Source organism: Strix uralensis, chromosome 2 (assembly GCF_047716275.1).
Source record: "Strix uralensis isolate ZFMK-TIS-50842 chromosome 2, bStrUra1, whole genome shotgun sequence".
NCBI classification, from domain to species: domain Eukaryota; kingdom Metazoa; phylum Chordata; class Aves; order Strigiformes; family Strigidae; genus Strix; species Strix uralensis.
In genome coordinates, this window is record NC_133973.1 from 44,150,763 (window position 1) to 44,164,866 (window position 14,104).

The following is a 14,104-nucleotide window of genomic DNA, read 5'->3' on the forward strand; positions in this document are numbered from 1 at the left end:
CTTTCAGAGTTCATGTTGGCAGCTACTTAGATTCTTCCTTTCTTCCTGCATGAGAGTCCTGGCAATTGAAATATTCTGCGTATCAAAAGTAATTTCTATTATATTAAACAATGTGGACCAAATCTTGCGGTCCATTAGGTCAGAGAAAGACAGTGTAAGTAATTTTATTTCCACAGAATTCCTTTGGATTTCTGCTAACATTAATTAGATAGGATTTAGTGACTTGAGATACAGCACAAATTTTGTCATGCATTAACATTTTTTCCAAGCTGCCAGTTTTACTCTTATTTGATTACTGAAAAAACAAAAAAAACCAATCAACCCTTAATATATTAAAATATAGACAAAGATTCTTTTCCATCATTTACCAGCAGTCCTGGCTGACTGGGGAGGTCTCGACAGATTGGGAATTGGCCAATGTGACGCCCATATATAAGAAGGGTTGGAAGGATGATCCGGGAAATTACAGGCCTGTCAGCTTGACTTTGGTGCCCGGGAAGCTGATGGAGCAGCTCATCCTGAGTACCATCATACAACACGTGCGGGACAACCAGATGATCAGGCCCAGTCAGCGTGGGTTATGAAAGGCAGGTCCTGCTTGACAAACCTGATCTCCTTCTACGAGAGGGCGACCTGCTTATTGGATGAGGGAAAGGCTGTGGATGTTGTCTACCTTGACTTTAGTAAGGCCTTTGACACCATTTCCCACAGCATTCTCCTGGTGAAACTGGCTGCTCGTGGCATGGATGGGCACACACTTCTTCGGGTAAAAAACTGGCTGGATGACCAGGCCCAAAGAGTTGTGGTGAACAGAGTTAAATCCGGTTGGCTGCTGGTCACGAGTGGTGTCTCTCAGGGCTCGGTTTTGGGGCCACTCCTATTTAACATCTTTATTGATGATCTAGAGGAGGGGATCGAGTGCACCCTCAGTAAGTTTGCAGATGACACCAAGTTGGGTGGGAGTGTTGATCTGCTCAAGGGTAGGGAGGCTCTGCAGAGAGACCTGGACAGGCTGGAGCGATGGGCTAAGGCCAACTGTAGGAGTTTCAATAAGGCTAAATGCCAGGTTCTCCATGTCAGCCACAACAACCCCCAGCAGCGCTACAGGCTTGGGGAGGAGTGGCTGGAGAGCTGTCAGTCAGAGAGATACCTGGGGGTGTTGATTGACAGCCGGCTGAACATGAGCCAGCAGTGTGCCCAGGTGGCCAAGAAGGCCAACGGTATCCTGGCTTGTATCAGCAATAGCGTGGCCAGCAGGGACGGGGAAGTGATCTTACCCCTGTACTCGGCACTGGTGAGGCCGCACCTCGATTACTGTGTTCAGTTTTGGGCCCCTCACTACAAAAAGGACATTGAATTACTTGAGCGTGTCCAAAGAAGGGTAACAAAGCTGGTGAAGGGTCTGGAGCACAGGTCTTATGAGGAGCGGCTGAGGGAACTGGGGTTGTTTAATCTGGAGAAGAGGAGGCTGAGGGGAGACCTCATCACCCTCTGCAACTACCTGAAAGGAGGTTGCAGAGAAGTGGGGATGAGTCTCTTTAACCAGCTAATAAGCGATAAGACAAGAGGGAATGTCCTCAAGTTGTGCCAGGGAAGGTTTAGACTAGATATTAGGAAGCATTTCTTTACAGAACAGGTTGTTAGGTGTTGGAATGGGCTGCCCAGGGAGGTGGTGGAGTCCCCATCCCTGGAGGTGTTTTAAGAGTAGAGTCAACATAGCGCTTACGGATATGGTGTAGTTGGGAACTGTCAATGTTAGGCTAATGGTTGGACTGGATGATCTTCAAGGTCTTTTCCAACCTAGATGATTCTGTGATTCTGTCTGGGGATTCTGCTTGTTTACTGAAAGCAAAAACAATTTCTGTCAATACACCTACAGAGAACTAAAAGTTCATTTTTGCTGGGTAATTCTAAGTAAACAGAGGAGAGAACATGGCAGTGCTCTTTTATAGCCACAGTGTTTCTAATGCCACATTATTGTGCTGTAGCAGTCTAAGGAAACACCTCTTCAGCACTCAAGATAACTTGTAGATTTATTAAAGAATGTTTGTATAGTTCAGTTGCTTGTTACAATTACAAATATAAATGGTAAAAGATGTATTTATTTCTAAGACTGGAAGAATCCATTGAATGGGTTACACATTTATGGATAAATTTCTCTTCATACTTGGGGTGATTTGGAATAAGTTAATACATCTAAGAATTCAAGTAAGAGTTGTTAATCATAAATATCTGAGCTTCCAGTCTGTGTTATCAGGCTCAGTGACATACTTAGTTAAAATCTAAATTCTGCCTCCTTTCAGGATGTTAGATGTCTGTATGAAGACTAAACTCACTACTCTTAGACCTACAATAAATGGACTTCACTGGGGAAGGAGATTAAATTCTTTTCTTTTACCACAAGTGTAGCAGTTGTATATGTGTTGTGGTTTGAGCTCTGAGGGCAACTGAGCACCATGCAGCTGCTCCTCCCCCTTCCCCCTCAGGACTGGGAAGGAGAGAATGAATCAAAAGGCTCAGGAATCGAGATAAGGACAGGGAGGGATCAGTCACCCATTACAGTCATGCGCAAAAGACAGACATGTTAGGGGAAGAAAAAGAACATCAATTTAATTTAAACAGTAATAACAACACCACCACTTAACAGACAGAGTAGGACAGTGAGAAGCATTACCACATCTTAAAAGCACCTTCCCCCCACCCCTCCCTTTTTCCCAGGCTCAGTTTTGCTCCTGATTTCTCTAACTCCTCCCTCTCAGAGGTGCAGGGGGCAGGGAATGGGGGGTTCGATCAGTCCTGCTGCTTCTTCCTCCTCAAGGGAGAAGACTACTTGCAGGGGACTTCTTTCTCTGCTCCAGAGTGGTTCCCCTCTCATGGCAGACAGTCCTCCATGAACTTTCTCCACAGGAGTCCTTCCCACAAGCTGCAGCCGTTCCTGTGCTGCTGGGACATGGGTTACCCCCTGTCCTGGTTTAGCTAGGATAGGGTTAAGTTTCCCCAGCAGTGGGGGGAAGCTCTAGCCGGGTTATTCATATGCCATGCTGACATCACGTCCGGGCGCTCAAGTGCGGGAGAATCGTTGCGTGTGTTTTGAGATTGCTCTGCTCTCACTGCTGTATCGGTATATACTTTGTTCTGTTCATTGTTATCACTGTTATTGTTATTGTTTGTTGTGTTGCTGTTGCATTGTTGTATTAAACCTTTCCTTATCTCAGCCCCGGGGTTTTGTATTTCACTCCTTTTGTGGGGGAGGGGTAGCGGCCATGTGGTCTCAGACCCCAGCAGGGGCTAAACCACCACACCCCCGTGTGTTGCAGTCATCCCAGTGCCTAACTACAACAGTGGGGGCTTCTTCCCACAAAGTCATGGCTTCTTCAGGCACAGTCACCTGCTCCAGCGTGCGGTTCTCCACAGGTTACAGGTTGACATCTGTCCCACTGTAGACCTCCATGGGTTGTGGGGGGGGCCAGCCCTGCCATCTCACCACAGGCTGCGGGGGGGGTCTCTGCTCCAGTGCACTTCGCTCCCCTTCTTTCTCCTTGTTCCATTGACCTCAACGTTTGCATAGCTGTCCTCCTCGCAACTTCTTCTTCTTGCAACTCCTCCTCCCAGCTCCAAGTCCTCCTCCCAGATTCCCTTTCTTAAATACGTTATCACAGAGGCACAGCCACTGTCACTAGTTGGTTTGACTTTGCCCAGAGGTGGGTCCGACTTGGAGCCAGGGAAGATTTCAAGCAGCTTCTCACAGGACCCACCAATGTAGTCCCGTCCCCCTCTACCAAAAACCCTCACCACACACAAAACCCTAGCACAATATGCTAAGCAAACACCATCCTAGGTCATAGACATGCCAATCCACCTGCTTTAGCAGGCAGAGATGATCATGCTTAGCATTGGCTGTGCTTTGGAATGGTGGCTGTTGAGTCCATGTTTTAATGACCACCAGAAACCATTCAAACCTCCTGCAGCATACACATGCTTTTATGTATTTATTAAGAGTTAGTTGAAATCCATTATAGTATTGTAAAGACACTACAGGAATACAAACAGAGAGCAAAAAGAAGAGCACTGTGGAGTCCAGTTAGTGTAGATGTTAACCTTCCCAAGGCCACTCTGAAACTGAATGAGACTCTAACAGGCTTGTGAAAAGCATACTGGCAATCTTTGGCCCAGTCTTTATATACTGCAGGCTAGAAAGAGGGTTTCTGATACAATTCCTTCTGTGTCTCCTTTGAATGTTGTACAAAACCTTTTGTTACATGTTGGAGAAAGGTGCATTGTTCTGAATGTTGAGTCTTTTGTGATGTTTTTGTTATAATAAACTCCAGTTGCTGATTATCATGTAACTGAATGGTCTCTGCATGACAAAGGAAAATAAAAATTGAATGTATCTTAATCCATAATAAAATAGATACACCAGTGAAAATTTCTAATGCAAAAATTACAGTTCAACAATATGCAATTTCTAAAATTTAATATTTCTCCTTAATTCTCAACTATCTATAGTTACTCTTACAAAGTAAGGCATATCAATGGTAAATCACACCCCTCCCACCTTTATTTTTTTTTGTAGAAAACACAAGTGGCCAGAATGGTAACTGCAAAGAACTCAAAAAATCCCTCTTCTCCCCACCTTTTTTTTAATCTTACAGCCTGAACAATACCAGTCTCTGTTCAGTCTTTCCTTTTCCTTTCTATATCTTTTTTAGTCTTTGTCCTTCAATTCCATTACAATTTGTTGTCTCATCTCATATTCAGCTCTCCCCATTCAGTTACTTGTCCCTCGTCCCTTTATGTTTTATCTTTTTCTGATTTGTCCTGCTGTTTTGCTCTTTTGTGATTTCTAATGGAACTTATGGTAGAACATCCTTTGTCAGGTTTTTTATTTGATTCTTATCTAATTATGGATATTATTTTTAAATCTTACATAGAAACATGTTTGGTTAGTTATATTTTATGAACCAAAAGAAAAAAAAAATCACTTTGCAGCATGCTGTGTGAACAGAACAAAGGAACAGTTGCAAAGATAAATGTACTAAAGGCTCTTCATAAGCACCACTTTAAAAGTTAGTTTCTCAGATGGCCCAACAGGATGTCCGAACTCAATCAAAACATGTGTCAGGCTGCATGGTTGACATTTCAACACTAAAAAGAACTTACCCTAGTTTTAACACACAGAAAATGGATTATGTCATGTCACCAATGAAACGGTGCTGAGTGAGAGTTTATTACATGCTATTAAAAATCTGGTAGTGAACTGACTTTCAAAGTCAATACTGATGGGCAAATTAGTAAATCTTAGCCAAAGGCATGGGGGCTAGTGATATAGAAAGAGAATGTTTCTTAACTAGTTCATTTTTCTTATGCCCAAGATTGTTAGAAATAAGATATTTCCATGAGATAAATTTAACCCACTTTCTGTGAGAGGCAATAAATACTACATCTTGAGTAAATCATGGGTTCATAACAACCCATCGCATTGCAGGTGGGAGAAGAGAAACTAATTATGTTTTCTTCTCTTATAGTTCTTCCTTATAAAAGTAATATGCGTGACTGTAGTGATGAAGCACTGAAGGAATGCCTGAACTTTGACAACTTTAAATATTAGAGTTTAATTTCTTTCTGTATAAAACATTTAGTGATGTGAGGGCTCCTTTTGTATTCTAGGCAATTCCCAGACCTTCTGCTCCCCTGTTCATCAGAGCATGGAGGACTGGAGGGGAACACCTGCCTGCTCCTTAAAGACTTCAGAGGAACTGAGCAGTAGATATGTTGATAGGCTTGTTAATCATTCTGCTCATCATTCTGTCTGTAAGTAGCCTCACATCCATGGTTAGCCACTGATCAGTCCAATAATGATGAATGTCAGCCAAGAGGAAAAACAATAAGAGCATGCTGTATCTCTCACAGACAAATCTCACTGCTGAGATGCTTTGCTGATGCCCTTTCAAAAGCACAACATTCCTCAGGGAAGATTTAAATGTTAAATACAACTAAAATACTCATGGGAATCTTAAACCAAACAAACACCATACATGCAGGTGTCTGTGGTCAGCAGCTTTACCAGATCTGCTTGTGTCTGTGATTTGAAAAACTGGAAGGCATGAAACCAGAAGCTGCTGAAGGCATAGAATCAAAGCAGAGCTACTATTAAAAGAGATTGGAGAAAGAAAGAATAGAAATAAGCTTTTCTTGGTGGAAGCAGTTGTTTCAAATGGGAATTCTCTAGAGACTTTAGCTGTAAATGTTTTATAATGTTATATCTTGGTTTTATTTGGTGGCTGGTTTTCTCCTCCATCTTCCCCATCTGCGTGCACACACACGCGCGTGCACGCACACACACACACCCATCAGTGCTTGCACTGACATAAACACATGGCAGGAGCTGTTTAAATCAGTTGTTAACAAGGGACCAAATTGCAAATCAAAAAAAGAAGTATGGGGAAGAGATACGTGCTTGTTCTGAAAAACAAGAAAACCAAGCAATCAAAAATCTCCAGGTGTAGAGTCCACCTACACAGATTTGAAGGGTCTGTATGGAAGGTTGCTTTATAAATGTGAAGTGCGTTTAGAATTTGATGTTTCAGCTGTCGTGACTCAGGAAAAGCATGGTCTTTGTCTGCACAAAATATTTGTAATATATAAGCTACTTTAAAACCTGAATGATGAGGATAACCTTTAGATTTAACTCAGCTCTGAACTAAAGATGATGCCACCAGCACTTCTCCCAGTGCATGCTTTGAAAAAACCAACACTGCATTAGAGGGTTCACTTAGAAAAAAGCCACTTTTTTATAACAATGCTTGTTTATGATTAGTCAAGCTGTGATTTATATTTACTTCAGTAACAACTATTTGAATCATCCTATTATCCTACAAAGAGGTTTAAAAGAGTCTAATACAATATTTTGCAATTGCTTAAATGATGTGTTGTACACAGTAAGTTCTGATGGAATGTTTTCTGTGCACCTTAATTAACATTTAGATTTGAAATGTGAAGGATGCAGTCTAAAAGATTTTATGCCATTTAAAGGAATATAAAATAAGATTACTAGTGAACTTATACAATTTTTATACCTTATACAACCAGGTTTGAACTTCATCTTTCTGAAAATCATAAAGCACAAAAAAATTTTTGAGCAGTACAGTGGTAAACATAGAGTTCGTTCAGGGTTCCTTTATGATGAGAAAGGACACCTCTTGTCCTTCACAAAACTTACTTCCTGTAAATTTTGGAGAATGTGTTTATGGGTAGTACGTGTGGGAAGTTTGGAACCAGTTGTAATTCTCATGTCTGCAAATCTGTGTCCCCTTTCAGACATTTGTGTTTGGCCACTACTTGCATGACAGTAGGAAAAAAAAAAAAAAAGTATTAAATGATTCTATATATCTTAACTCTTTTTTAAAATTTGATTTGAATATTCTGCGATTTCCTCTAGTCACTGGCCTCTTCACTTTTAAACCTAACCCAGAAAAGAAATGGGGCATATGCATAAGTCCAGCTGATGGCAAAGACATGATATATCTTTAATAATTAGTGCCTATTTTGACATAGAGCTGCTTGAAACTCAAGTTTTCAATAAGATTTATTTACAATTTAAATGTATTGGAATGCCCCCCAGGTATTTTTCAGCCATTTTAACTATCTCTGATTAAGTGTATGTGATGGAGAAGGGGAGAAAGGGAGTCATTTGTATGTGAGGGCAGTTCCATGGTCCTGTGATATTCTAGGGCAATCCTTGACATGTTACTGGTGTTTGCATAACTCTTCAATGTGAGGACTCTGTTTTGTCTGTTGTAATGAAATCAGCACTTTTGAACAGCTCTTGTCTTTCCACAGGGACCAGATAAATATGTACTGTAGATCTGGCTCAGAATTCCTATAACCACAAAATGATTTTGTCCTGGTACAGCTCAGCATGATCGTTCAGTGTGGTTGAAATGACTGACTCTTCTTTTGTTTTTCAGTCTCTGGAGGACGGAGTAAGAAGACTGCATTTTGGCACTTCACTATAAATGCATTCATCCAACAAGCTCTAGACAAAACCAGATTTTTTTTCCAAATAAATAAAGATTGTAATGGATGTACATTTTCATTATTTCAATAGTATTAATACAATTATTAATATTTAAAATAGCTTAATGGATTTTTTTTAAATTGTATAATAGAAGAATGGTGAATGCAAATATCTGGGATCTTGGAGAACATTAATAACTATTATCATGCCACATATGACCCACCAAGGAATTAATATTGAAAGAGTGTCAACCACATCAAACATGGAGCATGTTAATGGGTTCCCCTCTGAATACAGTAAAACAATACACAGGGATCAGGGAGACTAGAAGATACGTGAAGGGCCATGGCAACAGGAACTTAAGTTTATGCATGGAGCTGTGCATAATTGTAAACAAACGTAAATGAAATTTGAGTTACTTCTATATGAGCTCATCTAAAACAAAACGCCTGTCTCAGGAGAAACCTGAGAAGATTTTTATGTCACTTGGAATATATTTATACATACTAATTTAGAGAAAGAAATCATAAACATCTCTGTAAATTTCATACCAGTAACTGCCATTTTCCTTTCTAAACTATTCAAAAGAAATAAATTATTTCCTAAATGTATGTACAAAATATTCTGGGAATTTAATGATCAGCTGGAACTGAAACAATGGAGAACTGCAATTTCCAGTTTTAATTGAAAATCTTTTAATTTATTTTAAAGTAAAAGCATTCTATTGTTGTTTACACTTTATGTTTACAATTTGAGTAGCATGCTCTTTTCTGACACTATAACATTTTAGAGTCAGATGAAAGTAATTCAGACACTTCTGTGTAAACCTGAGGTCAGGTGTGTGTTCAGCACAGATTTTTTTTTTCCAACAGAGAACTTCCCAACATCTTCCTCCTTCATTCCCACTCTGGAGCTACAAACAAGTGGCCTCTTCATCATATTCACAGGAAGAGGCTTGTCAGGTCAGGGTTTCTGTGATGTCTGCTTTCCTTCCTCAATATGTTCAATTCTTTACGTAAAATGCTTTCGGGGATCCATGGCGCTGTACTTGATCCTTTTTTTTTTTTTTTCTCCTAAGTGTCCCCAGAATCAGGCTTTTACTGTTAGGAGTTTAAACGTTTTCTTCTCCAAAAGGAAACTGGCAGAAATGGCATCCTATGGAGACATCATCCACAATATAATTTGTCTTGAGCATAGTAAGATTTGATGACTAGAGCCTTATAATTAACTTCTAATTAATATGTTAGGAATGAAGTCAAGTAGAGTCACTGTAGGCACCCTACATAGTCAGTGGACAGAAAGAGGGGAAATATATGAGCATGATTCTCCCCTATGGTGGGAGGATTAGGAATGGGCTTGGTCTTCTGTCTTCAGTGCTTCACAGAAATTGCTAGCATCAGGTACATTTAATCTAATCTAATACTGCCAGAAGTATTCTCAGTCTTATTACCAGGGATAACTAGTTTCAGTGCTAGAAAATTATGAATTGTCTCTGCATTAAACAACACATTTCTATGAGAACTTTTGATTTGCTGTGCTAGGCAATACGGATGCCAGTTTCTTTTAAGCTGAATATATTATGGGTAATTAAACTAATGAAAGTTAATTTGGTATAACATGAAGCCAACTTGATAATAAAAGAACTCATTTATTTCAAAGCTTGCAATTCCAAAGAAGGGATGAAATATGCTTTTAATAAAACCCAATATCTCAATTAAAGTGCTCAAATACTGTAGTTATGCACCTCTTAAAAATTCTAAGCATTTTAGTATGGATGGTGTCTGTACTTAATTTTTCTGCCCTGTGTGGTCTCTTCTCCACTCTTCCAGCCTCACTTTTCCTGATTTATGACGTCCATCATGGCCTTGTCATCAATTCTGAATTAGGTCGGCTGTCAAATGTCCTATGGTCTCCCAGAATAGTGTGTCTCCTTTCTTGAGAAAGGCAGGCCTATGGCATCAAAGAGGGAAGGAAAGGATGAAATCATATTCATTTGTTTGTATGTTTGCCTATTGGAGGTTTTATCTTAGGGTAGGGATAGGCCAGAAGTATTTTTGGATGTCAGAATGCAGAATTGATTGTCTTTGAAGAAATAGGAAACTGAAGGTGAACATTCAAAATAAGTGTGGCCAGCAGGTCAAAGGAGTGATTCTCCCCATTCTACTCTGCTCTTGTGAGACTCCATGTGGAATACTGTATTCAGTTCTGGGGCCCCCAGTGTAAGAGACCTGCTTGAGAAGGTCCAGAGGAGGCCACAAAGATGATCAGGGGGCTGAAGCACCTCCCTTATGAGGACAGGCTGAGAGAGTTGGGGTTGTTCAGTGTGGAGAAGACAAGGTTCTGGGGCGACCTTATAGCGGCCTTCTGTACTTAAAGGGGGCCTACAGAAAAGATGGGGAGGGACTCTTTAGCAGGGAACATAGTGGTAGGATGAGGGATGATGGTTTTAAACTGAAAGAGGGTAGTTTTAGATTAGATATTAAGAAGAAATTCTTCACTGTGAGAGTGGTGAGACACTGGAACAGGTTGCCCAGAGAAGTTGTGGCTGCCCCCTCCCTGGAAATGTTCAAGGCCAGGTTGGACGGGGCTTTGAGCAACCTGATCTAGTGGAAGGTGTCCCTGCCCATGGCAGAAGGGTTGGAACTAGATGATCTTTAAGGTCCTTTCCAACCCAGACCATTCCATGATGCTATGATTCCCAGGCAGGAGAGGACCAAGGGGAGGCTGCTATGGCAAACAGTATGAGTACAGGACTGTGGTGTCAACATGGAAGAAAAGGAGAGCTTAGCACAAGGCTAGAGCCAAGGAAGCATGGAGCAGCTGGCTCATGGTTGAGCTTGCCCTCTGACAAACATAGGATTTTAAGAAGGGATTCTAACTTGTCTAAATGTTCATTCACTGTTTGCCTGGCTGCTGGGTGACAGATTGAGTGTGTGAATGAGGAAAGACACAGCAGGACATTCCATTGGATTCACTCACTACAAATGCAGTATCACAGGGTGGCAAAAGGCTTTTAGAAGAGGATCTGCTTGAATATGTTGCCCTGATCCCATTTCAATTTCCATTTCCATCAAGTAGGAGGCCTGAGAGCTAAAGAAAGCCAGATTTCACTAGAACAGAAACCACTGCAACAGGGGAGGAGTGGGTGTCCTGATATTGCCAGAGCAGTGAGATCAGCATTACTAGCCCAACTAAATGAACAAGGTAATGGAGGAGCAGAAATGGAGGTGGGGATGACACAAAAGGTTTGTGATGGGTTTGTTTGTTAACATCTTATGACCAGATATTAACTTGAGCAGTAGGTGTTAAATTAGCTTATAACCCCTCAGCGTTTAAGAGAAGGTTGGGAAATATTTAAGTAGAGGAAATATATGTACAGGGTCACGCTGCTGAAATATTTATTTACTTTTATATCTGGTAAAATTCCCAATTAAGTTAGCAAGTTTTGTTTCAGGATTATTAAATAATTGCTTCTAACACAAATGCATTTTACATGGTAATTATTTTTGAACTGTTGTAGGTGTAACTGTTAATGAAACTGTCTTTTGTCTTTGCAGCAGAGAAGGCAAAGGCTCTGTAGCCGCCTTCTCTCTACTTCCCCACGAGTTTGCTATTTAAGAGCTTGCCAAGTCAAACAAATTTAATTGCAGTGCCTTTTTCTTTCTTATTTCATGCTAAGCATGGGCTCACAAAACAGTGCAGAGCTATAAGACAAGAAATCCTGGGTGTCTCTGTTTCCCTCTATGACTCGAGGGAAATGTGATAAATCCCCAGTTCACCTTTGCACCCAGGCAATGAGGATAATAGTCTTTATCCACCTGTCTTTCAGGGCTGTAATGTGAAGTAATTCAGTGTGGACAGTTTTTTCAGTTTGGAAAATTTGGGATTAATTCTTACCCCCTTACTTCTATTGAGGGTCTTCCTCCTTTGCAGGCACTCCCACTAAAAGAAAAGGGGCTACACGTAAGAAAAGCAGATTATGGGGAGCTCTCCAAAAGCTATGTGTTTTATTAATAACTACAACTACAATTTTTGGTCTTGCTAAAAGAAAGGAAATTGAAGCTTCTTGGGCTTGAATTTTTCTTTATAGTCTCCTTGTGATTTTGAACATTGCTCCTCAGAGAATTAGAAATTTGATATGGCAGGCTAGCTTTTGAAATATGCAGAACATAAACAAGTACCCAAATTGTCCAGTATAAGCCCTCCAAACTAAGAAGTTGAAACATGCAATTTTCATAGCTCCCTCTTCACTGGCATTGGACAGCACTGACAAATCTGCAGCCTCAGACATACTCTACTCTAGAGCAGGGACTGTGGGAGCATCACCAGTCACATCCTCAGACTGTCTAGGTACTCACATTGCATTGGTACTCCAAGTGCAAACTTGCCATTGCAATGCAGCTTTGTCAGCCCTTCCTCTCTTCCACAGTCTACAGTGAACAAACATACCTGTGTTGCAATATGAGCACAACCCTTCCCAAAATATGTGCATTGTAACTTTTTTTTCTGCTGGTTGACACACAGTGCTATGTCAGCACCCAGCATATGATGTGTGTATCCTGTGATTCAGACAGAAAAAACTGTTTTGATCTCGTTCCCAGCTGTTGTATAAATTGGCTACTCCTGGAATATAATGGGATTAGTTTATGTTTCGTATCATTTAACATACTGGAATTACTACCAGAAATAACTATCATAATAACTTCAAAGTAATGATAGCCATTCTTGCTTCTGTGGAAAAAGGGCTGCCAAAAAATTCACAGAAGAGTTTCATGCCCTGCGCTTATGCCCACTGAATGTATCAAGTACACAAAAACTTTGATTCCTAGTTAGTATCAGAGTAGCACTTAAGGCTTTGAACGTGGACATGCTCTGAGTATTGGGATGTCTGTTACATAAGTGCAGTGTTTGCAGTTGTGATGAGACAAAAAAACTCTCTTTATATATCATAAAATGTTATATCCTTGCAAGCCCTGAAGAAAAGTGAAAGCTAATAATCCCAAACCAACAAAACCTGCATTCTAGTCGTCAAGTTATACGCATTATTGATAGCCATGTCAACAAAATGCTAAGAGGCTTGCAGATTTCCTGATCAGCAATGTAGAGCTATAACTGAGCTAACCAAATAATCCATTCAATTGAAACAATAAGGAAAATAAGAGAAAATTCTGCTCCCCTCACTTTTTTTAAAATGGCCCTTGAGTCTTCCACAGACAGACTTCTGTGCTGTTCCCATTAAGTCACCTGAAGTTCCCAACAGCTTTCAAACTGTATATCACTTATTGTGGAATAGCTAAATGCATCCACAGAGGCTCATTCTCATGACATGGACTGTCTGTTGAAATGACTGAATTGCAGGTCTGCTTCAGCATAGCACAGCATGCTACCTGGGTGCACGCACAGCGATTCAATCAACGTCCTTCCAGAATTTTCCCTTCTGCAGCTTGTGCTCTCCTCCCTCCCCCCCCCAAATCCATGTGCACTGAATAGTCAAATCATGGGACTGGTCATTGAAAATACTGTTCTGCCTGACTGAATGAGAATTTCAGTAAAAGCAAACCTCTCCCAAAATACCGAACAAACATTTTTATCTAAAAGCATCACTGTGTCACTCTCAAAAAATTGACCAGTTCTTCTAATATTTTCTGAAGTTATGGCTAAACTTTCAAAATTTTACAGACTGAATGTATCCATTATCCCTTTTGAAGACCTCCTTAGCAGGTGATTTAAACTCATGTATACATTCCACTGTACAGTCTTAAATAGAACAATTACAGAAACAACCACAATAACCGTAACAGTTTGCCTACATTTTTGAAAGGGAAATCACAAGATGGTTATTAATTTGTATTTGTTTTGAAGTGCTTGAAGATTATATCTGGTTGCTTATAATGATATTGTTTTCTTAAATTCTTGACTATTTCTTTCCAAGCCTATTATCTTATGTAAATACTGTTCTGTCAATTGATGATCTTTAACAACATGTGCTTAGGATTTTAGGCTACTCTCCTATCAAGCATACATATGCCTGTGAGGAACTTCACAATAAGCAATCTCTGCAGAGAGAGAAATCCTGAAAATCATGAA